The following is a 7447-nucleotide window of genomic DNA, read 5'->3' on the forward strand; positions in this document are numbered from 1 at the left end:
GTTATAAAAAATGGGTTTGGGGCATTATGGGAACTGTGGGGGCGGAAAGGGCTGGGCGAGTGGACGGTTCACTTCTGCCACCGAGGCGCACGGGCTTCTCTTCGGGCGCGCGCCCGAGGTTTCGCAGCCTGGGCCCTGCCCGTCCGTCCTCCGCCCCGCCAGAGGCGGTAGCGGGGCCCTTGCGGGCCGCGGGGAGCTCGGCCACACCATGGTCCAGCTCACTGGTCTCCTCCACAAGGCCTACCATGGAGGCCACCTGACCATCCGTCTCGCCCTGGACGGCTGTACCAACCGGCCTTTCTACAGCATTGTGGCTGCTCACAACAAGTTCCCCAGGGATGGCCGCTTCGTGGAGCAGCTGGGCTCCTATGACCGGCTGCCCAACACCTACGAAGAGAAGCTCCTGGTGCTCAACCGGGAGCGGATCCGGCATTGGATCGGCTGTGGGGCCCACCTCTCCCAACCCGTGGAAAAGCTTCTGGGCCTTGCTGGTTTTTTCAATTTGTTTATGTGATGTATCACACTTATTGCTTTGCGAATATTGTTCCAGCCTTGAATCCCTGGCATAAATCCCACTTGGTCATGCATGCATGATCTGTTTAATATATTGTTGGACCCAATTTGCTAATATTATGTTGAGGATTTTAGCATCTAAGTTCATCATGCATGCTCCTATGACCGGCTGCCCAACACCTACGAAGAGAAGCTCCTGGTGCTCAACCGGGAGCGGATCCGGCATTGGATCGGCTGTGGGGCCCACCTCTCCCAACCCGTGGAAAAGCTTCTGGGCCTTGCTGGTTTTTTCAATTTGTTTATGTGATGTATCACACTTATTGCTTTGCGAATATTGTTCCAGCCTTGAATCCCTGGCATAAATCCCACTTGGTCATGCATGCATGATCTGTTTAATATATTGTTGGACCCAATTTGCTAATATTATGTTGAGGATTTTAGCATCTAAGTTCATCATGCATATTGGCCTGCAATTCTCTTTCTTTGTAGTGTCTTTATCTGGTTTTGTAATTAAGTTAACGTTGGCCTTGTAAACAGAGCTTGGAAGTATTCGTTTGCCTTGGATGTTTTTGGAATTGTTTAAGGAGTGTAGTTGCAAATTTTTCTTTGAATGTTTGGTGAAACTCCCCTTTTAAGCTGCCTGAGACAGTGCTTTCATTTGTTAGGATTTTTAAAATTATTCCTTCTATTTCATCAGTTGTTATTAGTCTATTCCGGTTTTTAGATTCTTCCTGATTCAGTTTTAGAAGATTGTGTTTTTCTAGGAATTTTTCCATTTTGTCCACATTGTCTAGATTGTTAGCATGTAGTTGTTCATAGTATTTTCTTATAACCTTTGTATTTCTTTGATGATAATAGTTACTTCACCTCTTTCATTTCTGATTCTATTTATTTGGGTGCTCTTTGATTCTTAATGAGTCTGGCTAAAGGTTCATCAATCTTGTTTATTCTTTTAAAGAACCAGCTCTTAGTTTCATTGATCTTTTGTATTGTTTTTATAGTCTCTATGTCATTTATTTCCACTCTGATCTTTATTATTTTCTTCCTTCTAATTACTTTGGGCTTTTCTTGTTTTTATCTTTCTTATTCTATGAGTTGTAGGGTTGGAGATATATATATATATAATGCAGGCCTTCAGTGCTTTGAACTTCCCTCTTGGGACTGCTTTAGCTGTGTCCCATACATTTTTGGCTAATTTTATGTTTATTTTCATTTGTTTCCAGGAAATTTTTTATTTCTTCCTTGATATCATAGTTAACCCATTCATTGTTTAATAACATGCTATTTAGTCTCTGTGTGTTTGAAAAATTTTGAGTGTTTTTATTGTAGTTGATTTCTAATTTTATGCTATGGTGGTCTGAGAAGATGCTTGATATGATTTCAATCTTCTTGAAATTTTAAAGACTTAGTGTGTGTCCTAACATGTGGTCTCTCTTTGAGAATGACCCATGTGCACTTAAGAAGAAGTGAAATGTTCTGTAAATGTCAATTAATTCTGTATGATCTACTGTGTTATTTAGGATCACTGTTTTCTTGTTTATTATTTTTGTTTGGAGGATCTATCCAGTGAAATCAGTGGGGTGTTAAAGTCCTCTACTATGATTGCATTGCTGTTGGTCTCTCCCTTAAAGTCCTCCAGAATTTTTTTTTAATATATATTCAGGTGCCCATCTATGAGGTGCATATATGTTTAACAGAGTTATATCCTCTTGGATTAATCCCTTTAGTATTGTGTAGTGACCTTTATTGTCTCTTATTATGGCCTTCATTTTGAAGTCTATTTTGTCAGATATGAATATTTTTACCTGAGTTTTTTGTTTGTTTGTTTGTTTCCATTTGCATGGAAAAATTTCCCCATCCCTTCACTCTCATCCTGTGTGAGTTTTTTGTTCTGAGGTGGGTCTCTTGTAGACAGAATATAATTGGGTCATGTTTTGTGTCCATTCAGCTACCCTGTGTCTTTTGATTGGAGCATTTAATCTATTTACATTTACCATTATTACTGATATGTACTTATTTATTGCAATTTCAATTCTTTATGCCTATGTTTACCCTATATATTATTATAGCAGTCCCTTTAACATTTCTTGTAATGCTGGTTTGGTAGTGATAAACTCCTTTAGCCATTCTTTTTCCTGGGAAGCTCTTTATTTCACCATCTATTTTGAATGACAGCCTTGTTGGGTAAAGTAGTCTTGGTTTCAGATCCTTTCTTTTCAGTATCTTGGATACTTCATGCCATTCTCTTCTGGACTGTAGATTTTCTGATGATAAATCAGTTCATAGCCTTATTGGAGCTCCTTTGTAGGTAACAAATTGCTTTTCTCTTGCTGCTTTTAAGATGCTCTGTTTGTCTTTAATTTTTGGCATTTTGATTATGATGTGTCTTGGTTTGGGCCTCTTTGGGTTCTTCTTGCTTAGGACTGTGTGTCTCCTGAACTTGTGTGACTTTTTCCTTCACCAAGTTAGGAAAGTTTTCTATCATTATTTCTTCCAACAAGTTCTCTATACCCTGCTCAGTTTCTTCACCTTCTGGAACTCCTATGATGCGGGTATTGTTATGTTTTATCTTGTCTCACAGCTCCGTTAAATTGTCCTCCCGATTTTTAATTATTCTTTGTTGTTGGTGGTAGTGTTTTCTGATGTAGTGATTCCTTCTACCCTTCCTTCTAATTCTCTGATCTGATCCTTGGATTCCTGTAATCTGATGTTTATTCCTTTAAGTGCATTCTTTATTTCTGTTATGTCATTCTTCATTTACAAATGGTCATTTTTCATAGTTTCTATATCTTTTCTTATGCTTTTGAGCATCCTTGTAATCATTATTCTGAACTTTATATCTTATAAATTTTTAATCTCCATTTATTTATCTCTTTTCCTGGAGGATCCTCTTCTTTTTTTATTTGGGGCTTTTTTGTCTTCTCATTTTGGTTGCCTGTTTGGGTTTATTTATATGTATTAGGTGGGTTTGCTGTGACTCCAAGTCTTTTTTTTTTTGGGGGGGGGCGGTCTCTGGTGCAGGATAATGTCAGATGCTGTTTTTGATTGGCTCTGAATACCCTGTTTGGAATTTTCAGCAATCCACCACTGTGGCACATTCTGCTGGGGCTGGATGCATTTGGACAGGACTGAAATGCCCACCAATATTTGCTTTTCCTACCTCTTAGTCCAGAAACAATCAGGCAAAGACTCAGAGCACCCAGAGATCAGCCTCTGCCTGCAGGCAGATTGTTATTCTCAGTTTCCTAATGAGTCTTGGGCAGTATACCACAGCAAGGGTAAACGCCACAGAGTTGGGCAAGAGGTTTTCCAACAGATTGGGGAAGTTGCTTCCCCCAAGTCAAAAGATGCCTGGATGGTAAAGGTCTGCCTGAGAAAGATGTCTTCTGCAGTATGGGGGAATGACTCATCACAAGAATCCAGGCAACTGTTTTCCAAACTTTATCCTTAGAACCTCCTACTCTAGATTTTCCTCACATACCTCTAACCCACTCTGCTTTCCCTCTGCCAGAGCCCAAGTTGAGTGACTGCACATGAAATTTTATTCTGGCCCTTTAAGAGGATGACTGAATTTCCAGCTGTCTTTCCCTGGCAGACAGAAACCAAGCTGCTTTTCATAGCCAGATGTTATGTGGACACCTTTCTTCATTCTGGTGCTCTGGTCTGAGGATCCTAGTTTGAGGTTTAGACTCCAGAATTCTTATTCGGAACTCCCCGCCCCCCACATTACTGAAATATTTGTCCAGAACTTCAGCTGCTGCTTGTGCGAACACGGCCAGCCCTCTTGCACCTCTGAACTTCCTACTGGTCTCTCTTCTGCTTCCAGTTTACATCCTTGGTTATAAGGATTCCCTCCCACCCATCTTCAGTTGATTTGTCAGGAAGATTATTCTATATTTTAGTTGTAATTCCAGTTTGGTCCTGGGAGAATGTCAGTGCAGCTTCTACTTAATCTGCTGCCTTCTTGGAATCCACAGAACCTCTATGTTCATTTTTAACTGATCTAAATTGAATTAACTTACAGTTGTTAGTCCAACTAATCTATGTTCACTTTCAAACAGCACCATACCATTTTCATGTATTGTGCAGGTACCTTAGAGTAGTCACAGTTCCTCATTATGATCCCTTATAACATTGCTGTCATTTATTTCACTTAGTCATCTGCTATTGCACAAGACATTATTACTAGTATCATCCTAAACTAACAGTTTTAAATCAATTAAGAGAAATAAAAGAATATTAACCTTCATTCATTCCTTCTACAATGCTTTTTATTTATGTGCATTCATATTTCTGACTTATATTATTTTAATTTATTTCAAAATTTCCTTGATAGCAATTTTTCTGGGAATAAATTTCCTCAGTTCTTGTTTGTCTGATAAACTATTTTTCCATTACTTTTAATGAATGATTTTGCTGGATAAAGAATTCTAGGTTTATAGATTTTTTTCTTTCTCGACACTCTAAATTATTCACTACATTCTTTTCTTGTTTACATGGTGCTGATGAGAAATCTGTTTTAATTCTTATCCTTGTTCTTCTATAAATAAGATACCCTCCCTATCACATCACCTTCAACCTTGTTTCTTTGAAGATTTTCTCTTTGTCTTTGGTTTCCTCCTCTATAGTATTTCTAGCTTTGCATTTTGAGAGCTACATATATTGGCTTGATAAGATCTCTTTGTTTTCTGGATCTGTGGTTTGGTGTTTAGAAGTTTATCAGCAATTAATTTTTCCAATATTTCTTCTTCCCCATACTTTCTTTCTTCTCCTTCTTGTAGTCTAATTGAGCATATTTTACACATTTTTTATATTGTCTTATAGTTCTTGCAAATTGTTTTCCTTTTCCTCTTTTCATTTTAATCTGGGAAATTTCTATTCCTATATTTTCCAATTTATTGATTCAATCCTTGACTGTATCCATTCTATTGATTCTTAATTCCCATTACAGTATTTTTTTTATTTCTAGGTTTTCTGTTATTATTATTAATTAATTTATTTATTTTATATTTGTAATAATTATTTTTTGTTGAAAGTATTACATATGTCACCTTTTTTCCCCCATTGACCTCCTCCAGCTCAGCCCTCCCACCCCCAACTCAGGCCCTTAGCACTCTAGGGTCTCTTTTTTGTTGTTTTCTAGAGTTTCTATTTCTCTACCTCCAATAGTTATCTGTTTATTAATGTTGTTTACTTTTTTATTAGTCTTTTACATATTAATCATTGTTACCAGTTCTGATACTTGCTTTGTCTTTTCAGACTAATGTTATAATGTACCCCGCGAATCACAGAAGGACGCCTCAAGAAGTTGAATTAAGGAGTCATATTTATTGCAAATCTGGGACTATGAGGGGCATGTTGCTCTTCTCCCAAATCTCATAGTAATAATATGGTCACAAAACCAGACTTATATAGGCAAAGATCACAAAGGTATTGATTACATCCCAGGGTTTGGAATGAGGAACCTGGTTAGCAAAAAAGCAGTTTACAGAAGCAGAAGCAGCATGCTATCTAAATTATAGTTTTGGGTCTCCAGATCACTGAATTGACAGAAACACATTATCTAGAGCCCTCGGGTCTGGAATGAGGAACCTGGTCAGACTTAAGCATGTTATCTAAATTACAGTTTTTGGGTCTCCGGAACACTGAGTCAACAAGGACATGTTAAATGGAGCCCTCTGATCGTGGGATAATTCTTCTGTCCTTCCCAGGTAAAGGAAAATGTGCTTTCTAAGACCACTATGACCACAACAAATGGGATTTCACATTACAATCAATAGGGTATTTAATCGAATGGGATGATTTATATAATTCAGAAAATCAAAATAACTTTTCTATTGTTAAACAAAAGCAAATAAGTACAGAAGCCAAACAGCAGGGTTAAAGTTAAACTATAGTTTCTACTTGAGCTGATTGCTACCATACTTCACTATGTTTTTCCCTGCTTTTTATTATTGCACCATGTAATATTTTGTTGAAAACTGTATCAGGTAATAGCAACTGAGGTAAATAAGCCTTTGGTATGAGGTTTCATTTATTTGTCAGGAGTTGGGGTGTGTTTAATGTTTGTTGTACAACTGGGTACCAGAGACTTCAAATTCCTATTGTCCTTGTTTATCCCTCCTGTGTTGTCTTTAGATTTTCCTAAGACTTCCTCCTTAAATAGGCTCTTTGCTTTGCAGCTCTTTCTGTTGTAATCCACTGTTATTATATAGGATGAGGGGAATTGTTCTATATTGTTATGATTAATTTTCTGTCTTGCCTTAGCCAGTTTGGCTCAATGGATAGAACACTGGCTTGTGGACTGAAGGGTCCCGGGTTTGATTCTGGTCAAGGGCACATGCCTGGGTTTCAGGCTCGGTCCCCGGTAGGGGGTGGCGAGTGCAGGAGGCAGCTGATCAATGATTCTCTCTCATCATTGATGTTTCTATCTCTCTCTCCCTCTCCCCTCCTCTCTGAAATCAATAAAAACTATTTTTTAAAAAATCAATAAATAATTCTGTTGTAGGGGAAAATAAGACAATTGGGGGGCTAGCAATCTGAATCTGTGCCAGTAACCGATATTCTGATGCACATTCTTGTTAGCCTATAATTAAGTCACTGCCCCTTTCTTAGGCAATAATCTGTTTTCCTAAATACTCCCAGTTTACAAGGGCCATAAACCAAGAATTTAATAGCTTAGCCAGAGGGGAGGTCACTGGTGCCACCCAGGCCAGGCCTTTAGTTGTAATCTTACTTCCCCATTCTAACTGACTTAGGTAGGGCTGCGAAAGCCCACCACAAAGAAACTCAGGAGATAAAAGGAAAGCTTCCTCCATATTCATCACTCAGGCTTTGGACAACTGACTCCCCCGAGTCACTGTACTAATACATCTGCAAATAAAGGGTTTTTCCTGAATCTTCCAAGTACCTGTTTTGTGTTTTCCAGTCACCT

General features: G+C 38.5%; 1 pseudogene; it reads left to right on the top strand.

Moving 5' to 3' along the window:
• The first annotated feature begins 208 nt into the window (after positions 1-208).
• LOC102437841 lies at positions 209-514 on the top strand (annotated as a pseudogene).
• Positions 515-7447: the final 6933 nt, after the last annotated feature.

Source organism: Myotis lucifugus, unplaced genomic scaffold (assembly GCF_000147115.1).
Source record: "Myotis lucifugus unplaced genomic scaffold, Myoluc2.0 scaffold_4, whole genome shotgun sequence".
In the NCBI taxonomy this organism is placed as follows: domain Eukaryota; kingdom Metazoa; phylum Chordata; class Mammalia; order Chiroptera; family Vespertilionidae; genus Myotis; species Myotis lucifugus.